The following is a 24,132-nucleotide window of genomic DNA, read 5'->3' as shown; positions in this document are numbered from 1 at the left end:
CTGAAGAATAATAAGTGCAGGAGTGATTCTGTTTTCACACCAGGTCCCAGAACACCAGTGTCTGGTCTGGAGATGCCTGCAGGTGAGGAATTGGTGTGCGGGATGCGGGACAGCGGAGCGGCTGGGCGGCAGAGACAGAAGCCATAATCAAGCTAAATGCCTCTAGTCTGGAGGAAAAGCATATAAATATTCCACTGGAAACTCCAGTAGAATTCATTTCATGGAACTCTATCTCTTTTGACTTTTTTTTAAGTGCTTCAGGATAATCTTTTGTGAATCAACTCTTGTCTTATGGACACGTGCCATGGGACACATAAGGCAAGAGAGAAAATGTCATGCAGTTGTTCATATAACTAATTAGTTATAAATCAGATGAGAACAAAAAGGGCTTGTGAAATATAGGCCATAGCCAGAGCTCACCCACGTATTTGCTTACATGTGGCTTCATTCATAAAAGCAGAAGGGGCAGATTTGTCTATTCCGCTCATTCTCATTCATTATCTCACCACATCATTCTCAGCCCTGGAAACTCACTCCGGAGTGGAAGAGAACACAATGCAACACTGGAACCTCATGGAGCAAGATCTCAGGATTAGATGAACTGTGTCTGTCTCCTTACTGCATGATCCTCCAATAACTCAACAATCAACAGCTCACATACTGATGCCAGAGTTGGAGGGGACAAAGATGTGAAGAGCAACACTTGTCTGTCTGTCCCTCTCCCACATTTTTTGACAAAGCCCTGGGCGATGAAGATCAGACTCAGAAGGGACTAGAACCCTGTATCAAGTTTACTGCTGTGAAATGTTCTTCAAGGGTTCATTTGCACTGATCATGATTATCTTTTAAGCAAATCTTTGAAATCCTTGTTGTAAATTACAATATAATAATATTCCTCAATTCCTGCATTCACAGGACCATTTTTAATGAGTTGCTATCTATGTTATCCTATGCTGTAATGCTTTTAAAATAAAAGATTCAATTTTTCCCCATTGAGAATGATATTCATTGTGGGTTTTTAATAGATGGCTTTTATGATATTGAGGTATGTACCCTCTATCCCTATACTCTGAGGAGTTTTGATCAAGAAAGGATGCTGTACTTTGTCAAATGCTTTTTCTGCATCTATTGAGAGGATCATATGGTCCTTGTTCTTTCTTTTATTAATGTATTGTATCACATTGATTGATTTACAGATGTTGAACCAACCTTGCAGCGCAGAGATAAATCCCACTTGTTCATGGTGATTAATCCTTTCAATGTACTGTTGGACCCTATTGGCTAGTATTTTGGTGAGAATTTTTGCATCCATGTTCATCAAGGATATTGGTCTGTAATTCTCCTTTTCCCCTAAGGTCAGGAACACGGCAGGGATGTCCACTATCACCACTGCTATTCAACATAGTATTAGAAGTCCTAGCCACAGAAATCAGACAACAAAAAGAAATAAAATGCATCTGAATTGGCAAAGAAGAAGTCAAACTCTCACTCTTTGCTGATGATATGATACTTTATGTGGAAAAGCCAAAAGACTCCACTCCAAAACTGCTAGAACTCATAAAGGAATTCAGTAAAGTGGCAGGATATAAAATCAATGCACAGAAATCAGTGGCATTCCTACACAACAACAACAAGACAGAAGAAAGAGAAATTAAGGAGTCGATCCCATTTATATTTGCACCCAAAACCATAAGATACCTAGGAATAAATCTAACCAAAGAGACAAAGAATCTGTACTCAGAAAACTATAAAATACTCATGAAAGAAATTGAGGAAGACACAAAGAAATGGAAAAATGTTCCATGCTCATGGATTGGAAGAACAAATATTGTGAAGATGTCAATGCTACCTAGGGCAATCTACACATTCATTGCAATCCCCATCAAAATACCATCCATTTTTTACAAAGAAATGGAACAAATAATCCTAAAATTTGTATGGAACCAGAAAAGACCCCGAATAGCCAAAGGAATGTTGAAAAAGAAAAGCAAAGCTGGCGGCATCACAATTCCAGACTCCCAGCTCTACTACAAAGCTGTCATCATCAAGACAGTATGGTACTGGCACAAAAACAGACACATAGATCAATGGAACAGAATAGAGAGCCCAGAAACGGACTCTCAACTCTATGGTCAACTCATCTTCGACAAAGCAGGAAAGAATGTCCAATGGAGAAAAGACAGTCTCTTCAACAAATGGTGTTGGGAAAATTAGACAGCCACATGCAGAAGAATGAAACTGGACCATTTCCTTAAACCACACACAGAAATAGACTCCAAATGGTTGAAAGACCTCAATGTGAGACAGGAGTCCATCAAAATCCTAAAGGAGAACACAGGCAGCAACCTCTTCGACCTCAGCCGCAGCAACTTCTTCCTAGAAACCGCCAAAGACAAAGGAAGCAAGTGCAAAAATGAACTATTGGGACTTCATCAAGATAAAAAGCTTTTGCACAGCAAAGGAAACCATCAACAAAACCAAAAGACAACCGACAGAATGGGAGAAGATATTTGCAAATGACATATCAGATAAAGGGCTAGTATCCAAAATCTCTAAAGAACTTATGAAACTCAACACCCAAAGAACAAGTGATCCAATCGAGAAATGGGCAGAAGACATGAACAGACATTTTTCCAAAGAAGACATCCAAATGGCCAACAGACACATGAAAAAGTGTTCAATATCGCTCGGCATCTAGGACTTCCAAATCAAAACCTCAATGAGATACCACCTCACACCAGTCAGAATGGCTAAAATTAACAAGTCAGGAAACGACAGATGTTGGCGGAGATGCGGAGAAAGGGGAACCCTCCTACACTGTTGGTGGGAATGCAAGCTGGTGCAGCTACTCTGGAAAACAGTATGGAGTTTCCTCAAAAAGTTGAAAATAGAGCTACCCTACAACCCAGCAATTGCACTATTGGGTATTTACCCCAAAGATACAAATGTAGGGATCCAAAGGGGTACGTGCACCCCAATGTTTATAGCAGCCATGTCCACAATAGCCAAACTGTGGAAAGAGCCAAGATGACCATCAATAGATGAATGGATAATGGAGATGTGATATATATATATATATATATATATATATATATATATAGAGAGAGAGAGAGAGAGAGAGAGAGAGAGAGAGGAATATTATGCAGTCATCAAAAGGAATGAAATCTTGCCATTTGCAACAATGTGGATGGAACTGAAGGGTATTATGCTGAGCGAAATAAGTCAATCAGAGAAAGACATGTATCATATGACCTCACTGATATGAGGAATTCTTAATCTCAGGAAACAAACTGAGGGTTGCTGGAGTGGTAGGGGGTGGAAGGGATGGGGTGGCTGGGTGATAGACATTGGGGAGGGTATGTGCTATGGTGAGCGCTGTGAATTGTGTAAGACTGTTGAATCGCAGATCTGTACCTCTGAAACAAATAATACAATATATGTTAAAAAAAAAAGAAAAAGAAGATAGTAGGAAGGGAAAAATGAAGGGGGAGAAATCAGAGGGGGAGACGAACCATGAGAGACTATGGACTCTGAGAAACAAACTGGGGGTTCTATAGGGGAGGGGGGTGGGGAGATTGGTCAGCCTTGTGATGGGTATTAAGGAGGGCATGTTCTGCATGGAGCACTGGGTGTTATATGCAAACAATGAATCATGGAACACTACATCAAAAACTAATGATGTAATGTATGGTGATTAACATAACATAATAAAATTAAAAATAAATAAATAAAGGATGCAGACTAGGAATTGTTAGGCAAAAAAAAAAAAAGAATCTTATTTGTATTTGCATTTCTTCAATTACTACTCATGGTATATTCAACATGCATTATTCCAAATATTTGATGCCTCTGCATTTGTGCAATCTACACTTTTAATGAATCTAATTAACTATGAGATATTTGAGATCCAGAACTATTCCTTATTTGCTTCCAAATGGCCAGGGCTTAACAAATACATAGCATATATACATCAGTTCTAAAATCATTTGCCAAATATTCTACATTGTCTTTTTAATTAAGTGGTAAAAATAAGAAACAGGACAGAGTTCTGAGGAACTTTCCTAGAGAACATCTTCTGGGTGATATAATCCATTAATCAGATCTTTATGGATACTGTCTTGCAACCAATTCCAAATTCGTCATCTAGCATGTTAAAATTGTTAAAATCCAGGTCTGTCTGATTTCTCTGACCGAGACTTCTGCTTACCATGCCAAGGAAGAAACATATATTAAACCAATGACTTTAGCCTATTTTCTTAATCCTATGTGTTCATTTTAATAAGCTATACCCAGTGAATCCTCACAACCAATAGCACGTTACCAGTTTATAGGCTGTAAGTTCCATGGGTTTCCTGCATTTTTGAAATGAGAACTGCCATTTGTTCATAACCACTCATCTTACAATGACATCACGCAACTTGATGGCTAAGGATCACAGACTGGGTGTTGGTGACATCACCTAAAAGCGCTCCATCTGTCCTATAAAACAACCAGAAACAGGAAGCACTCATTCATAAAGCCATTCACAGAACCACTCTTAAGCACATTCACCTCCATTAAGCAGTGAATAATAGTAATAATTACAATAATGTTTGCTAAATACAACCTGCTGGGGTACGCTCGTGGCTGCTCAGAGCACTTTTTTGTCCATGGGATTCATCTGGATTCTTCAGTTACCTGTCCTGTTGCAGTTTCTTCTTCTCTGTCCTTCAGAGACTTTTCTTGCAATCCCATAGCTTCCATCCATGCCGTGTGGTGGCGGCCAGCCCACCAGTGAGCCCTTGAATTCTGAGGGTTGAGGGCTGACTTCATTGACCCTTCTCTTCCCTGGCCTTGCCCCTGACACGTCCCCCTTTGCTTGCTCACTTGCTTGGGTACTGGGCTCCCTACACGGGGGCTAGGCTCACTTAGAAAATCTTTCTGTATTTCAGCAACATCTATCGATGCATTTGAACAGCACTGCGTGGTTACAGTTACAGAAAGATCACTTCCAAATGCCTTTTGTCCTCCTTCAGATACAATTGAAGTTGGATTGAACCTGTATTGTGTACAGGGGGGGCTTCCGTGTGATTATCTTGTTTCAATCTCATGATGAGCCATTCAGGTAGAGAGGACTAGTGCCTATTTACAAATAAGAAAACACAACTCAAGGAGACTTAGCCAGGGTAATTCTCTGAATTGCAGAGTCTGGTTTCAAACTGTGGTCTGATTGATCTGATGTTGGATTTTGCTCTTTTATCAAATGTGTTATCTTCCTGCTTATTCAAATTTCATGATCAGGAGCAGCTTCGTCGGGGCTGAAAGGCAGCATAAGGAAGTCTGAAAAACACTGACGAGAGCCTCAGTCTAAATTCACATTTTCCACCAATCTGCTGTATGAGTGGGACAAACCACTCTTCATCACGAGGTCTTATTCTGTTCATCTTAAAGTCGGAGAGGTGATTTTAAAAAGCTTATCTATGTAAAGGGCATAGCGATACAGTCTATAATTCTATTTTTCTAGCCATGCATACAAACAGATGGGAAAAACCTGTGTTCAGACTATGATTCACATCAGCAGGCCTCTATGCTAGTGTTTCTTCCCTTCTTTTCTGCCTGGTCCTCCCCCTCCCCTCCCATCCTCTCCGTAGCTCAATACACAGACACACAAACACACAGACACACCCTCAAGGGGACAAGCACATAGGCACACCCCATCCCCAGGACTTGTTCTCAGTGAGACCCTAGGTCTCAGCAGGCTTCTAATGGACCTGGCTACTGGAGATAAAGGGGCTTTGGGAAGTGAGAGGAAGAGGGAAGGGACAAGGGAGGGGGAGGGGAGAACAACAAGCAGAGCCAAGTGAACCTCTGGCTCTTTCTCCTGCAAGTGGCCCATCCTGACTCCTTGGCATCGGCCGCTAATGATTCTGCGTCTCTAACACTAGGCTCCGAGGGGTGGCCAGAAGTTACCTTGGCCCTGTGAGTGGAGGAATGAAACTTGGCAAACTCATTAATAAATGATGTTTGTACTTTTTAAAGGAACCAACATCAGTATAACAGTGCGTGTCAGAGTTTGCAGGATAGCCATCATTAGCCTCTGACTCCACCTTAACTCTCAGGTGCTGAATTTTCAACAGGGGAAAAAGGGACTGAAGAAAGTTGTCACAAAATCAGAGAATGTGAAGAACTGGAAGGTCCTCAGCAGTTCCACTGCCCTTAGAATGAAGTCACCGTCCACACGATCGTGTGACATGGCTCCTACCTGCACCCCTGTTCTCAAACTGAACATCTTTCAGCTCCTCGTGATGTGGGAGACAGAGGCAGAAGAAAAATCATTAAATTTCCTCACTACTTACAGCCCACTGACAAGTCCTTGAAATAGGCAGAGTGACATTCCTCTAGGAACTCAGCTGCCTCAATGTGGACAATTTGCTAAGGGCAGGAGGCTATCCTAGCCCGACCCCCAGGATCCTATAAGTCTACTTTAACATATAAAAATTCCTTTGGAAACTTCCTTTATCTCTAAAGCCCCCAAGATGCATGTAGGCAATCATCCCCCAAGCATATGGCCCACTGAAATACATCTGAAGGATCTCATGACCCAGGTTTTATGAGATGGTAATGACTTTTCCCCAACAATAGCTAGCCCCCTCCAGGTCCTGGAAACCTTGCTTCCAAAATTCCTTAGAGACTTCCACTATCCCTAACCCCCTCCCAACTTGAAAGTATATAATGGGCCACTCCTCATGACCCCAGTACAGCTCCTTCTGCCCACGGGTCCTGTCCCCGTGCTTTAATAAAACCATCTTTTTTGCACCAAAGATGTCTCAAGAATTCCTCCTTGGCTGTCAGCTTTGAACCCTAAGGTCTTTCCTATATTGCATGGACAGTCACGCTGCTTCCTGCCCCAGGACACTGGTACAGGATGACTTCTCTGCTCAGAACTCTGTTCTTTCGGCTCCTTTCATGACTGTCTCCTTCAGTTCTCTGCTGACACACTGACCTCTCAGGAGCCCCCTCTGACCATCTCAGTACTGTAGCACACTCCATTAGCATCAGGTCACTGATGTATGCATGGTCCTGGCTGTTTGTTTGTGCCTTTCTTCTGTCCAAGAGGCCCAAGCTTCCTGGGTGCTGAAAACCGTGTTTACCACCAGGGCTGGAATGGACCAGGCACTAAGGATATAGTGGTTAAGGTCATGAGCCATCCTCTTTCTTCCGTCAGGTGACATCGTGAATGACAAGAGATCTGCCTAATCCTGCATGGCTAGAGGGGGGCAAAAGGGAGCCAGGCTTCCATCAGATCTTCTGACTTTCAAACTGATGTTACTCCTACGATGTGCTGATGCTATGTCACAACATGCATGAGCTCAGAACTCCCCTGGCCCAACTTCTTTATCAATAGTAACATTTATCTATCTTTGTCTGATTATAATTAAATTATTTGATTGCCAAGTCTACTTTTGCCATATACTCTGATCCCTAGGCCTTACAAACACTGCTCCTTAAGACATACCAAATGATACCGGTGCTGTGAAATTCTCAATTGAAATTTAAATGTGATTCATGCTGCAAATGATTTAAGTGAAGGACAACAGGAAGGACTACAATAAGTGACATGGGAGAGTGTTCTATTTCAAAAAGTATGAGCCTCACCCTCTTATAGGCACTCAATGCTGAGGACCTCAGAGTGTGAGCAGACCAGCAGTGCGGATATTAACAAATCCAGAAGTAACCCAAAGAGCATGGCATTTACCCCACACTGTTATGTTAATGTATGGAAATACAAAGGTTCTGAGGAATATAGTCATTTGCTCAATATCATGCTGTTCCTCTATGGCAGAGCTGACACCAAAAACCTGGTCTCCTAACTCCCTGAAAAATAACAATTTCCAGAGGAGCAAGATGTAAAAGGAAGCAAGAATTTGTGGGATCCTTTCATGCCCCCTTCTTATTAGCAAATGCATGCATTCCAGACTCCCAGCCTTCCACATTTCCCCACCCCCACAAGAACAAGGACCAGACCATTCCCTACAACTTCCATCAGCCTCATGCTAACACATCCTTCCAACATTGCATGGACTTTCCACCTCCATGCCCTCTGCTGCCCCCCCTTATCCCACCACCCCCTCCGCAGACTCACTGCCACTCCACCTGACAACATCAAATTCAAGGGGACAGGTGCAGTCCTCAGCTGACGTGAAATTTTATTTTAACACTTGCATAGCACCTACTGTTCACTGGGTACTCTTCTAAGCACTTTATTTTTATTATGTTATGTTAATCACCATACATTACATCATTAGTTTTTGATGTAGTTTATAAACTCATTCCATCCCATAACAATCTTTCAAAATAGGTATCATTGTTATCATGCCCATTAAACAAATGAGGATCCGAATCACAGGACCAAAACTCGCTCACATCTAAATAAATGTGTGTTTCAGTCTCAATGAGTCCTTAAGTCTAGGCTTTTTTAAAATTGCTTTTTATTGTGGGAATGTGGGAAAATCACTTCACATGACAACTATCATTTTAACATATTTTTAAGTGTATAATCCCATGTTGTGAATTTCAGGCACAATGTTGTATGCAGATCTCTGGAACTTATTTATCTGGCGTAACTGAAACTGTATGCCCTGTTTCCCCCTCCCCCCGGGGCCCCTGGCAACCACCATTCTCTCTGTTTCTATGAAGCTGGCTATTTTAGATATCTCATTTAAGTGAGATCACGCAGTACATGTCCTACTGTGGTATTTCACTTAGCTTCATGTCCTCCAGCTCCATCCAGGTCACCGCAGATGACAGGATTTCCTTCCGAGTGAAGGCTACATAATATTTCATTATATAGAGATAATGTATTTTCTTTATTCGTTCATCCGCAGATGGACATTTAGGTTGTTTTCACATCCTTGCTGGTATAAATAATGCTGCAGTGAACGCGGGAGTGCGGATAGGTCTTTGAGGTCCTGATCGCTTTTGCTTCAGCTACATACCCGGAAATGGAACTGCTGGATCAGACGTTAATTATATTTTTATTTTCTTGAGGAACTTCCATACCATATTCCATAGTGGCTGCCCCAACTTACATTCCTACCAACAGTTCCACAAGGGTTCCGATTTCTCCACATCTTCCCTGGGCGCTTGCTGTCTTTCGTGTTTTCTGATAGTGGCCCTTCTAACAGATGTGAGCTAGTAGCTCAAGCCTGGAGGAGTGAGGAACACACCTGCCTTTCACGCTCGGTTCTCCTGACTTACCACCCCCTCCTGATTTTGTCTCACCCTTTCAGGTCCCAGCGTTGCCAGGGAGCGTTGCCAGGGCGTCTGTCCTGGAGCCTCATTCTGCATGCTCTGGACATGCACCCGTGCTGCTGAGGCTGAGGTGCTGTGGGGCTAAGCACAGCCCAGTCACCTCCAAATGTGTTCTCAGTGCCAGCTGGTTTCTTGCCTGGAGTCCACACCCATGTATATACAACTGCTGCCTTGAATCTTAATCACCTCTCCACGGGAAACTCAAACTCCCATTTTTAAAACCTGAACTCCCACTTGCTTTTCAAATGCTCTGCTCCTCACTGTTTCCTCTATCAGCAAAGAGTCCCACTAACCACACAGTTGCTCAAGTCAGAAACCTGGCAGTTATTCTTGAGTCCAGCATACCCAATAACCACCAGCCCTAATGATTCTATCTCCTAAATGCAACTTGATTGCAATCGTCACAATAACTTTCTGCTAAATTGGTGCAATGTCTTCCTCACTGCAGTATCTCCCAGCGTTATAGCCCTGCCTCTATCCAAAAATTCTCCCCATACAACAGATTATTTCTGAAACAGATGTCCACTCCCTCCTTGAAAATCCTTCATGGTCTTCAAAAGTTCTCAAGACACAGCATAAAAAGAGCTACATATTTACCAGGCTTTTCATGATCTGTCCACCTCCTCAAACTTTCTCAATATTTCTTTCTACTCACTCAACAGATTTGAATGTAAGACCTGAAACTGTAAAACTCTCAGAAGTAAACACAGAGGAAAAGCTTCCTGGCACTGGTCTTGGAGATGATTTTTTGGATAGGACACCAAAAGCTCAGGCAGCAAAAGCAAAAATAAACAAGTGGGACTGATGGGGGATGGAAGCAGAAGAAGATTCACTGTTAGCCCAGAAGGCTGATCTACAGCCTACATAGTTCTGATAAGGATCAAATACCAGCTGATGGTTCATTCTTACAGGGGCTTATGACTACCCTCACATCTCATTGATAGTCAATATCAAACTGAACTATAAGCACCAGAGAAATCTTGGGAAAGTAGTTTTGTGAGTAGAAATTTGAAGAAGACGTTTATGATGTAATATTCCCTGCACACCCCACCCCTTTGAGCACTAAGCATATAACCACCAGCTTTATACAGCAAAAGTGCAGCTCATTCTGCCCATCGCTCCTGTCTCCATGCTACTTAAATAAACTTACTAAAGGTGCACTGAAAATGTCTCAATTCTTTCTTGGCTGTTGTACTCAAGGACCCCACCTTAGGACTACATCAAACCAAACCTTTGCATACCAAAGGAAACCATCAACAAAATGAAAATGAAAAAAAAAAGAGGCAATCTACTGAATGGGAGGAAATATTTGCAAACCATATATCTGATATGGTGTTAATATCCAAAATATATAAGGAACTCCTACAACTCGATAGCAAAAAATACAAATAACCCAATTTTTTTTAAAATGAGCAAAGAAACTGAGTAAACATTTCTCTAAAGAAAACATATAAATGGCCAATGGGTACATGAAAAGGTACTCTGCACCACTAACTATCAGGGAAATGCAAATCCAAATGGCAATGAGATATAACCTCACACCTGTTAGGATGCCTCTTGAAAAATAATATTAATAACAACCATTGTGACAATGTGGAGAAAGGAAAGCCCTGTACATCATTGGTAAGAATGTAAAATGGTACAGCTACTATGGAAAACAATATAGAAGTTACTCAAAAAAATTAAAAATTGAACTGCTGTATTATCCAGCAATTCCACTTCTGGGTACATATCCAAAAGAACGGAAATCAAGATCTCAAAGAAAAATCTGCACCCCCATGTTCATTGCAGCATTATTCTCAGTAGCCAAGACATAAAAACAACCTAAAATGGATGGATAAATGGATTTTTAAAAATGTGCTATAAGCATATAATAGAATATTACTTAGTCTTTAAAAAGCATGAAATTGTACCATTTATAACATGTATCAACCTAGAAGGTATTATAATAAGTGAAATAAGTCAGTCACAGAAGGAAAAATACTGCCTGAATCCTCTTAGGAGTCAAACACATTGAAGCAGAAAATAGAATGATGGTCACCAGGGTGTAGAGGGGGGAAGGTATGGCAGTTGCTCAGTGGGTAAACAGGGATAATTATATAAGAAGAGTAAGTTCTAGAAATCCGCTGCATACATAGTGACAGTACTTAACAATATGGCACCATGCATGGTGTTATCCATTCAGGCTGCTGTAACAAATCCTACAGATTGGGAAGCTCTAAATGGGGGATGTTATTTCTCACAGCTCTGGAGGCTGAAAGCCTGAGATCAAGGTGCAGCGTGGTCAAGTGAGAGCTCTTTTCCTGGTTGTAGACTTCTTGTCCCCTCACATGGCAGAAGGGACGAAAAAGTTTTCTGGGGACTCTTTTAAAGGGAATGAATCTTGAGGCTCCTGAGTGGCTCAGTCAGTTAGGCATCCAACTCTTGATTTAGGCTCAGGTCATGATCTCAGGGTCATGAGATCAAGCCCCGCATGGGGCTCTGTGCTGAGCGTGGAGTCTGCTTGAGAGTCTCTCTCTCCCTCTGTCTCAGCCCCTCCTCCCATTCACATGCTCTCTCTCTCTCTCTCTCTCAAAATAAAAAAATGTAAAAAAAATCAAAGGGAATCTTGTTCATGAAGGCTCCAGCCTCACGACCTGAGAACTTCCCCAGAGCTACAACTCCCAACACCACCACATTGTAGGTCAGGATTTCAACATAGGCATTTGGGGCAGACACATGGGGACTACGGCATGCACTTAAAAACCTGTCAAGAGGTTCGTTCTCATGTTGAGTATTACTGCTAAAAAGCAAAAAGCAAAGGGACACAGGAGACTTTTGCAGGCGAGGGACATGTTTACTCCCTTGACTAGGGTAAGGGCTTCACTCATGTATGCATATGTCCCAACCCATCAAAATGTATATATTAAAAAAAATGTATATATTAAAAAAAAGGTATATATTAAAAAAATGTATATATTAAATACATGCAATATTTTGGTATACTTATCATATCTCAATAAAGGTGTTTAAAAAAGAAAAGAAAGGAAAACATTGTTTTAACCAAATGAATCTAATTTGGGTGTCCCACTGTAAATGACATGCCCTCAGCCTTGCTCTTCTGCCCATGCCCCTTTCCCCAGGTTGTCCCCCCCCCCCACCACCCCCCCCCACCCCCCTACCCCCCTCCTGTCTTTCAGATTACTGCCCAGGAATTATTTCTTCCACTTTGATTCCTCAAGACTGGGGTGTGTTCCACAAATATACGCCACATGACACCTTGTATGTTACACATGCTAATATTTAAACACAGAAACAAGTAGCTACAAACACTGTGATGTTTCCTGTTCCATTTCCCATTCCCTTTCTTATCCGTTAAGTGATAAAGTGAATACATTTCCATAATTTCCACTATTTTTGTACCTTTAATTTTCAAGGAACTCTGTTCCACAGAGTTCACTCTTTCATCTAATTTGCTTTTTAAAATTATACATCAGATATTTCTTAGCATAGTAATATACTTTTTTTAAAAAAGGAGATAACATTCGGGTGCCTGGGTGGCTCAGTTGGTTAAGCGACTGCCTTCGGCTCAGGTCATGATCCTGGAGTCCCGGGATCGAGTCCCGCATCGGGCTCCCTGCTCAGCGAGGAGCCTGCTTCTCCCTCTAACCCTCCCCCCTCTCTCGTGTACTCTCTCTCTCTCTCATTCTTGCTCTCTCAAATAAATAAATAAATCTTTAAAAAAAAGAGAGAGATAACATTCTATAGCAGTGAATTTTATGTTTCAACCTTAACAAAAAACACATGCCTAGGGAAAAAAAAAAAAAAAATTGTATTCAACATGCTATCGCATTCCTGAAGTAAACACATACAGCATGCAATACTGTCCAGTCTCTAACTCATTACCAACTTTTTCTGTTTAGGTTGAAATTTTTTTAAAGATTTTATTTGTTCATTTGAGACACAGAGATACATAGAGAGAGAGAGAGCATGAGCAGTGGGAGAAGCAGACTCCCCGCTGAGCCAGGAGCCCGATGTGGGGCTCGATCCCAGGACCCTGAGATCATGACCTGAGCCGAAGGCAGACACTTAACCGACTGAGCCACCCAGGCGCCCCAAGGTTGAAGTTTTTTTAATCAGAACTGTTCTAGTCATGAAGATTTTTTTTTCTGGTTAATGAACCAGATTCTGCAAAGATTTAAAGTTCTCTTTGGCTATAAATGATACAGCTTTAGGAACTATTTGGCATTGAAACTATCTGGTTCAATGTGCAATGACTCTTTTCTCATGACTCTTCTGGAAGCTGCAAAGTGTTATTTGGAACTGCTCTAAGCACAAAGTATCATTCATTTTTGTGTTGTTCTTCAAAGATGTCTGTTTGATGACAGTTTGATTCTTCAGACCCACTCAAGGGTAAGACTCTTATTTTTATTTTCATTTAAAAAGTAATTTTGTGGGTGCCTGGGTGGCTCAGTTGGTTAAGCAACTGCCTTCGGCTCAGGTCATGATCCTGGAGTCCTGGGATCGAGTCCCGCGTCGGGCTCCCTGCTCAGTGGGGAGCCTGCTTCTCCCTCTGACCCTCTCCCCTCTCATGCTGTTTCTCTCTCTCTCTCTCAAATAAATAAATAAATAAAATCTTAAAAAAATAAAAAAATAAAAAATAAAAAGTAATTTTGTTATATTAGGTAGTTGGATTACTTTTTTCTGGCAAAGCCCAATATGTCAACCTTATTTTACTATTTCAATCTCTGTCCTTATCATTTGCCTTTATTTCAAAGATATGGGAAACATCTTTTAAAGAAGTAAATGTGCTCAATAAAGTCATATCTCAAAAAAACATACTGACATAGATTTCAAGCTCAGTCAAACTTAAAATTTCAAGTTTCCTATAGTGTATTAAATCCTCAGTGGAGATGCTTCAATTAAAAAATGTATGTAGGGCCATAACTTTTGTGTTCAGTTAATTTTAATGTTTTTGAAAGAATGAAGAAGAGCAGTCACACTTTCCACTTCTAATGGATAACACTCCACTCTGAAAAAGAGAGGATGCAAGACTTTCACTACTCATGAAATGAATACATGATTCACATCAGCATTCCCACTGAGGAAAAGTTTTTTAAAAGTGATAAAAACATCAAAGGGCTATAAAACAAGGTGAAATGATGAAACCAAATCTCAGAAAAACCAAAGCAAAACCAAGAGTAGGAGCACCTGGGTGGCTCAGTCATTTGAGCCTCTGACTCTTGATCTTGGCTCACATCATGAACTCAGGGTCATGAGATCGAGCCCTGTCTCGGGCTCTGTGGTGGGCATGGAGCCTGCTTGAGATTCTCCCTCTCCCTCTGCCCTCCCTGTTTGTGCTCTCACATGGGCTATCTCTCTCAAACCCTCCCCCCAAAAACCAAAAACCCAAGAGTAAAGACCACCTCTCTTTTGCTCTGAAGGCAAGTGCCTTCCCCCTCCACTCTGCAGAAAAAAAAAAAAAGAAAAATCAGCAAAAATTAGGAAGAAACTATTAACTTCATAGACTGAGAGAAATTGAGTTAATTGAACGAATCAGTGACCCTGACCCCAATTAATCAATAACCTGGAAGGATTTATCTTCTGTTTTAAATGTGCTGAAACTGAGTTTGGGTTGCCTCCTGACAACCAGCATTCACTCCCCTCTCTATCTGTGTTCTTCTTTATATTACAGAGTCGGGAGTCTGGGAAACTTCATTCCCGAGAATCTCTTTGAAGCAGGGCTCCATTTTAGATTCTGCCAAACCAACAGAAGAAATTACTGTGCCTCCAGAAGGTTCAGGATTTCCCAGAGCTTCAGGGTTTCTCCCAGAAAGCACCTACATCTTGGCTGTGGGCATCTTAGGTCACTCACAGAAGCTTCCAGAGAGTCTGCAAACTTCCCAATTTCCACAGGGAACTCCCAGCTTTCCTGACATCACTGTCCTAGCCCTTCTGATGGTTTTATAAGGACTGATTTATCTTTAATAATCAGAATAGAGTTGGCTTCTCTGCCTCCTAACTGATACAGTGAAGGAGAGTGAGAAGTAAATTTGCACTTGAGTGAACACGTACACGTAAATTGTGTCAGTGGAGTGTTCCAGAGAACTTAAAATCTTGCAGTTTCCCACACCTCTGCCCAACACCGGGGGGCAGAATAAAGTCGAAACCCACATCTCCAGCCTGAAATTATTGCCGAAAATTACTTTTCCAAATCAACGCATAGTTAACAAAGACATCCAAGCATGAGAAAACAAGACTTGATGATTTAGAATAATCAGAAACAGACAAAAGAAATGCACAAAAAGATACTGGCTTATCAGTCAAGCATTATTAAAATATACTTACTGTGTTGACATAAGTAAAAGAAAAGCTTAAAATTATCTAAAAGAACAGCAATGATTTAACAGGTTAGAAAAACTAGAATAAAATTATTAGAGTAATTAGAATAAAATGACAGTAAAATAGAAAAGTGAGAAAGTGAAAATGGATAGTATAGTCCAAAAAAAAGACTGAAAACATGAGCTGAAAAGTACTTTAGATGTAGCTCAAGATAAAATTGATGAATTACAAGACATATTATAAAAAAAAAATTAGCCAGACAGCAAAACAAAGAGACAAGTTAAAAGTAATATTTGAAGACAAAATGTCCATCTATTTACATAGGTTTAAGACTGTGTATGTATAGGGACACCTGGGTGGTTCAGTCGATTAAGCGTCTGCCTTCGGCTCAGGTCATGATCCCAGGGTCCTGGGATCAAGTCCCGCATCAGGCTCCTTGCTCAGCAGGGAGCCTGCTTCTCCCTCTGCCGCTCCCCCTGCTTGTGCTCTCTCTCTCTGACAAATAAATAAGTAAAATCTTTAAAAAAAAAAAAAAAGACTGTGTATGTATAGGTGTGCGTATCTTTATCTATCTACGTATCTAAAATACCTCACCACAATAAAACAAAAATCATGACAGTGATTAATAAAAATCTCCAGGAAGAAGGGAGATTCATTAATATTATAAGTTAATGAGTTACATTTACATGTTTTATTTAGTGAAAGCAGTAAAAATAAACATGGAGGATATATTTTTCAAAGTAACAGAGAAGAAAAGGTATGATAAAAAAATGATCATTTCCAAAGGGGGTAACAAAGAAGAGGGAGGGAAGATCAGAGAAAATAAAACTAGAATAAAGCACGTACCCCCAGTTCTCTGACTACCATGACAGCAGTGCTGTAGCTAATAGTATATTTAAATCCAACATATGGGCATCACATTCAACAGAATAAAACTTTTAGCTAAGTAACAAAAATAGACTAGATAAAAATGTTTCCACCTATATGCTGTTTACAAGAGACTCATTTAAGCAAATATATACAAAATTGGAGAGTAATACAATGGAAAAAGAAAAACATCTATACGTGAAAGAAACAACACTGTTGTCTCTGTAGTAATAGCAGTCAAAATAGGTTTTAAAGCAAGAAGAATACCAGTCATCTCTGCTGTAAACACATGTATTCCTAAAAGTAAAGGCACCGTGTAATATCTTGCACTTAAAAAAAGCAAACAAACAAGCAAAACAAAATATGGTGTATGACAAAACGGAGATAGGAACAAACCTGTCATAAACTTGGTCAGTGAAATATACAATAGCACAAAAATGGTACAATTTCACACGTTATAACGTTGAGAATTACAAATACACTACAGTGAGTATGAATCTGAAAAAGACACAAAGTTTGCTTGTGGAAACGAGCATTGGAAGGATTATAGTTTATGAATTACTAAGAAAAGGTGGGAGGAAGGTCATCTGGAATCAGGAGAAAGGAAGAAATCGGGAGGAAAAATATCAAAACACTGTGTGGATAAATAAACGTGTGTGTGTGTGTGTGTGTGTGTGTGTGTAATGAAGAGAGAGACAGACTGTGTGTTTCACTCTGTGGCTTAGTTCAGCTTGTTGCAATTTTACTCACTCAATGTTTCTCAGGTACAAAATTACACATAAGTAAAAAGTGAAATTCGTGCATTCTTCAAATTGTCCATGAATAGATCTATTATGTTTGAAAAAGTTCAAATTTTCAAAACAAGCATTACAGCAGAATTATGCTAGTTATCTGAAGATCATTTCAAAATGGGGGGAAAAATTAGCCAGGAGAATATAAAAACTCTGTGTACATTTTGAGATACAGAAAGGTCTAGAAGGATAAACAGAAAACATCAGTTACAAAGGAAGACTTTAACACAACCTCTCAAGTTACTTGCTTTTTAAAAAAACAGACAAACATTAAATCAGTGTACAGAACATTGGATCAATATGATTAACATGCTATAATCAAAAGGTATAAAACACTGAAATAACAACTGAAGATAAACATTTTGTACAAGGACACAGAGTATTTAGAAAGATTAACCATATACTGGGCTATAAAACGCCTCTTAGCAAATTTTTAAGAATAGAGATTATATGGGGTATCTTCTCTTATGACCATGGAATCATGCTATGGAATAAAGAATTACACAACACAATAACTAGAAAATCTTAATCTGCTTGAAAATTTAGAAATAAATTTCTTAGTAAGCCATGAGTTAAAGGAAAGATTTTTTTCTGATTCCTAATGAAAATATTCAGCACTTCTTCCATGCACCAGAAAAGTACTTACAAGGTATATAACCTTAAATGTATATACTGGCAATGGGAAAACAGCCAAAAAATTAATAAACAAAGCATCCATCTCAGAGTAAGAAAAAATAAGTAAATATAAGAATGGAAAAAATGAAACAGAAAACACTATACAAGGAATAAACCAAGGAGAAATATTTTTTTAAACTGACAAATTTCAGATGGCACTGACAAAAAGTGGAGAGAGAGAAGGCAAAAAGTAAATCAGGAATTGAATAATAGGACATACTTGGAGATCCTGTGGATATTAAAACTATAGTAAGATACTGTAAGCAACTTTATTTCAAGAAATTTGAAATGCTAGATGGACAAATTTCCTACAGATATCCAGTTCTTGGGCACCTGGGTGGCTCAGATGGTTAAGCGTCTGCCTTCAGCTCAGGTCATGATCCCTGGGTTCTGAAATGGAGCCCCATGTCAGGCTTTCTGCTCAGCGGGAAGCCTGCTTCTCCCTCTCCCACTCCCCCTGCTTGTGTGCTCTCTCTCTCTCTGTTAAATAAGTAAATAAAATATTTAAAAAAAAAAGAAATCCAATTCTTAAAAACTTACTAAACAAGAAATGGAGACTCTGAATATTTCTAGAAACATTAGCAAAACTGAATCACTAACTCCCCCTCCTAAGCACACACATGCATACACATGCACACGCATGCATACGTGTGCACGCACACACATGCACACCCCTCATACGAACCAAAGAGCTTCAGGCTCAGATACATGTGGTTTTGGGGTATGGAGAAAAGCTCAGAAGTGATTTTTAATCAGAAACCTGAAAAACTGAGTTTTATGCTCATGTTTTAACAAACAGAAAGACATCCCATTCATGGTGGGAAGAGAAAATATATGATGGTAACAAATCCCCTGAAATTAATTTATAAGTTTAATATAACCAAAAATCTAGCTAACAACAAACCATTTCTAAGCCAGAGTTGGTCAACTTGATTTTAATGTATGTATAGAAAAATAAGTACATACAAATAGCTAGAAAAATTCCTGAAAAAGGAAATCTATGAAATGAGACTTACCCAGATATTAAAACATAGCACCAAGACTCTATAATTAAAGCAGTGTGGTGCTACCACATAAACAGACACAGACCAGTAGCATAAAAAAGAAAATCCAGAAACAGATCCAAATTGACATGAAATTCAGTACATGATAAAAGTGGCATCTCGAATTGAGACATTTGGTGAAAGATAATGTTGAATTCATGACCCACACCATATACGAAATTAAGTTTCAAATAGATGAGCTTTATCAATATAAAATATAAATCCAGGATTCCAAGGAGAAGGTAATTTCAACAACAACAAGTTTTTTGTTTTGTTTTGTTTTGTTTTGTTTTTTAAAGATTTTATTTATTTATTTAATTGACAGAGAAAGAGACACACAGCAAGAGAGGGAACACAAGCAGGGGGAGTGGGAGAGGGAGAAGCAGGCTTCCCGCTGAGCAGGGAGCCCAATGCAGGGCTCGATCCCAGGACCCTGGGATCATGACCTGAGCCGAAGGCAGTCGCTTAGCCAACTGAGCCACCCAGGTGCCCCAACAACAAGTTTTTGAAATGTTCTCAAACCCCAACCTAAAAACAGTTGGGCTGACTAGACCACAAAACCAAATCAAGAACAACAGCAACAACAACAACAAAAAAACCCTAACATTTACAATAAAATGAGATGACCTCGTATCTCCAAGAACCCCCAAAACCAAGCACGTAAAGAGAAGCCACCAAGGGCTGGAAAATCTGCACCACATAAGGCATTTGCACAGAAGCAGGGAGAAGGAATCAAGGGGTATCTGTTGGCTATGAAAACACGGGAAAGCCAAAAGAGCCAACTGATAGTAATGGAAGGCACATCAGCCCAAATCAACCCAATACTAATGTCTTAAAAATAGAAAGCAAAAGAGGAAAATTATAAAAATTTAAAAAGAAATTAAGAAAGGGATAAAAATAAGAGAAAATGTCAAATATTAAAGGCAAGCAAAGAAGACACAATACAGGAATAATGGGAGTCCCTGAAAAGTAAAAATAAGCAAGAAACTAGAACACATGCTAAAAAGTATGACATACACCCAAAATCCTGGGATATGAGATTTCAAAATACATATTGAAAGAATATATCGTGCACTTAAGAAAATTAAATCAGAATGGCTAAAACCAGGACAGATTCAAGTAAAAGTACTGAACTTTAGAGATAGCTTTTGGGCTTCCAGGTAAATTATATGATCTTCAGACTTTTCAACAGCAACACCTGATTCCAGAAAGAAATGGAAGAACAGGTATAAGGTACTCAGGGAAAGAAACTGTGAACCAAGGATTTATAGCCAACAAAACTGATCTTCAAGTATAAAAAAAAAAATTCAGTTATGAACTATTATCAACAGGCAAGAGCTCAATAGATTGTTTCTTTGAATGTTTTCTAAGGAATGTGCTGGAGAACAAGCTTCACATGATCAGAATGATTATGAAGGAGAGAAACAGTGATTTGTGGTGAATATTAATGAACCTTAGCCAATTAGCCTGAAGAGCACCAGTGAATTTTGTGTTTCTTGAGCAGAAGACACACGGGGCTGCAGTGGATCTCACTGATAATTGGCTGATTTCAGACCTCATGAATATTGACATATTGATGCCCTTGTTTGGCTCGTGAACACAGGATGCCTTGGTGCTTCAAGTATATTTAATGTATTACTCATACCTGGTGCCTCCTTATCCTTCTCTTTCTATGCTCAGTTGCTCACTTACCAGAGTCTAATGGCAACAGCTACTTGTGCCTATACTGAATTTTACCTATCCTCCTAATGCAATTTTTATGTTTCTCTTCTTTTCTATAACAGAATGGAGTCTTCTTACATAAGACAGAAAGCACATATGGGAGAGAAATAAACAATGGTGCAAAATCTTAATATTTGATGAAACTAGATGAAAGGTATATGGGGATTCATTTTACATATTAGTATGACTTTTGAGATTTTCCTGAATGAAAAGTTAAGGGATTGAGTCCTTAATTTCTCCTTCTGTCGCATCATTACTGGTACATAGAACAAATTTCTGTTCGTTAATTTTGTATCCTGGGACTTTAGTGAATTCATGTATCAGTTCTAGCAATTCTTTGGTGGGGTCTCCTGGGTTTTCTATGTATAGTATCACATCATCTGCAAATAGTAAAAGTTTTAATTCTTTATTGTCAATTTGGATACCTTTTTACTGTCTGATTGTTGTGGCTAGGACTTCCAGTATTATGTTGAATCAAAGTTATAAGAGTGGACATCCCTGTCTTATTCTGACTAGTGGAAAAGCACTCAGTTTTCCCCATTGAGGATGGTAATAGCTGTGGGTTTTTCATATATGGCCTTTACTGTGTGGAGGTATGTTCCCTTTAAATCTACTTTGTGGAGATTTTATCATGAATGGATGTTATACTTTATCAAATGTTTTTTCTGCATCTACTAAAATGGTCATATGGTTCTTAACCTTTTATTAATGTGGTGTATCACACTGATTGATTGGGGAATATTGAACCACCCTTGCAATCCAGGAATAAATCCCACTTTATTGTGGTAAATATTTTTTTAAGGTATTGTTGGATTTGGTTTGCTACTATTTTATTGAGAATTTTACATCCATATTTCATGAGGGATATGGCCTGAAGTTCTCTTTTTTGTGGTCTTTATCTAGTTTCGTTATCAGGATAGTGCTGGCTTCATTGAATGAATTTGGAAGTTTTCCTTCCTTTTCTATTTTTTGGAATAGTTTGAGAAGAACAAGTATTACCTTTTCTTTAAATGTTTGGTAGAATTCGCTTGCAAAGCCATCTGGCTCTGGACTTCTGTTTCTCGGGAGAGTTTTAATTATTGATTCAATTTCTTTGCTGGTTGTTGGTCTATTCAAGTTTTCTATTTCTTCCTGTTTCAGTTTTAGTAGTTTATCTGTTTCTAGGAAATTTATCCATTTCCTCCAGGTTGTCCAATTTGTTGGCATATAATTTTTCATAAAATTCACTTATAATTGTTTGTATTTCTGTGGTGTTGGTTATTTCCCTCTCTCAATTGTGTTTTATTTGGTTCCTTTCTCTTCTGTTTTCAATAAGTCTGGCTAGAGATTTAATAATTTTATTAATTTTTTCAAAGAACCAGCTCCTAATTTCACTGATCTGTTCTATTGTTTTTTATAGTTTCTGTATAATTTGTTCTGCTCTAATCTTTATTATTTTCTTCCCTCTGCTGGCTTTAGGCTTCATTGTTCCTTTTCCAGCTCCTTTAGGTGTAACGTGAGGTTATTTACTTGAGATTTTTCTTGCTTCTTGAGGTAGGCCTGTATTGCTATATTTTCCCTCGCTCATAGAACCCTCTTTTGTTGCATGCCAAACAATTTGGAATATTGTGTTTACATTTTCATTTGTTTCCATGTATGTGTTTATTTCATCTTTGATTTCCATTCATTGTTTAGTAGCAATGTTGTTTAACCTCCATGTATTTGTGGTCTTTCCATATTTTTTCTTGCAGTTGACTTTGAGTTTCATAGCACTGTGGTCAGAAAAGATGCATGATACGATTTCAGTATTTTTGTGTTTTTGGGGACTGATTTGTGACCCAGTATCTGTTCTAGTCTGGAGAATGTTCCATGTGCGCTCAAAAAGAATGTGTATTCTGCTGTTTTAGGATGAAATATTCTGAATATATCTGATAAATCCATCTGGTCCAGTGTGTCATTCAAAGCCATTGTTTCCTTGTAAATTTTCTGCTTAGATGATCTGTCCATTGCTGTAAGTGTTAAAGTGGGTGTTAAAGTCCCCTACTATTACTGTATTATTATCAATGAGTTTCTCTATGTTTATTAATTGTTTTATATATTTGAGTGCTCCCATGATCGTTGCATAAGTATTTACAATTGTTAGATCTTACTAGATTGTCCCTTTTATTATGGATATAATGACCTTCTTTATCTCTTGTTACAGTCTCTGTTTCAAAGTCCAGTTTGTCTGATATAAGTATCGTTACTCCGGTTTTCTTTTGACATCCATTTGTGTGATAAATATTTCTCCATCCCCTCACTTTCAATCTGCAAGTATCTTTAGGTCTAAAATGAGTCTTTTGTAGGCAGCACATAGATCTTGTTTTTTAAGCCATTCTGACATCCTACATCTTTTGATTGAAGCATTCAGTCCATTTACAATCGAAGTAATTATTGATAGATATGCATTTATTCCCATTTTATTACTAATTCAAAGGAATACATGCACCTTGATGTTTATAGTAGCATTATCTACAATAGCCGAACTATGGAAACAGCCCAAGTGTCCATTGATGGTTGAATGGATAAAGAAAATGTGGTGTAAATATATATATAATGGAATATTACTCAGCCATAACAAAGAATGAAATCTTTCCATTTGCAATGACATTGATGGAGCTAGAGAGCATTATGCTAAGTGAGATAAGTCAGTCAGAGAAAGACAAATACCATATGATCTCACTCATATGTGGAATTTAAGAAACAAAACAAAGCAACAAAGGGAAAAGAGAGGGAGAGGCAAACCAAGAAACAGACTCTTAACTATAGAGGACAAGCTGATAGTTACCAGAGGGGAGGTGGGTCGGGGATGGAGGCAATAGGTGATGGGGATTCAGGAGTGCACTTGTCATGATGAGCACCAGGTGTTGTATGGAAGTGTTGAATCACTATACTGTACACCTTAAACTAATATTACGCTGTATATTAAGTAACTGAAATGTAAATAAAATATAAAAAAAAATAAAGAGTATATAGAGCCCCAAATTCCCTCCTTGTTTCAGCTTGGTAGATGGCTGCAATTTCTATTCTCACTGCAAAAGTCTGGGGTTTTATTCTCTGGAGAGTTCTCTGAACTGCAGTATACCAGGTACATACCCTAACTCTAACTTTAACCCTAAGCCCTAACCATATCGCTAATCCTAACCCTCTGGAGAGGTCTCTGAACTGTAGGATCCCAGGCATATACCCTCACCCTAACCATCAACTAAACTCTAACCCTAACCCTAGATCTGAGAAAGGGGGTTCCTGAATACAGGATGAGAAAAGATGAGAAGCAGGCTACTTATTCTGGAGAAGACCCCAAACATTTAAGAATTGGTCATATTTCTGAAAATGGGTGTGAAGGGAGAGATAAAAACAGAAGGAACAATTGAATATCTACTTACAGATATTTAGAGCCCCAA

At 39.2% G+C, this 24,132-nt stretch overlaps 1 long non-coding RNA gene across 1 annotated transcript in view; it reads right to left on the bottom strand.

The window, feature by feature from the left end:
* The window catches only part of LOC116637770, a 255,519-nt gene that overhangs the window by 134,060 nt on the left and 97,327 nt on the right, over positions 1–24,132 (bottom strand). The window lies entirely within an intron of this gene.

This window comes from Phoca vitulina, unplaced genomic scaffold (assembly GCF_004348235.1).
Source record: "Phoca vitulina isolate PV1807 unplaced genomic scaffold, GSC_HSeal_1.0 scaffold15, whole genome shotgun sequence".
Taxonomy (NCBI): Eukaryota; Metazoa; Chordata; class Mammalia; order Carnivora; family Phocidae; genus Phoca; species Phoca vitulina.
This window is presented reverse-complemented; position numbering and strand designations above follow the sequence as displayed.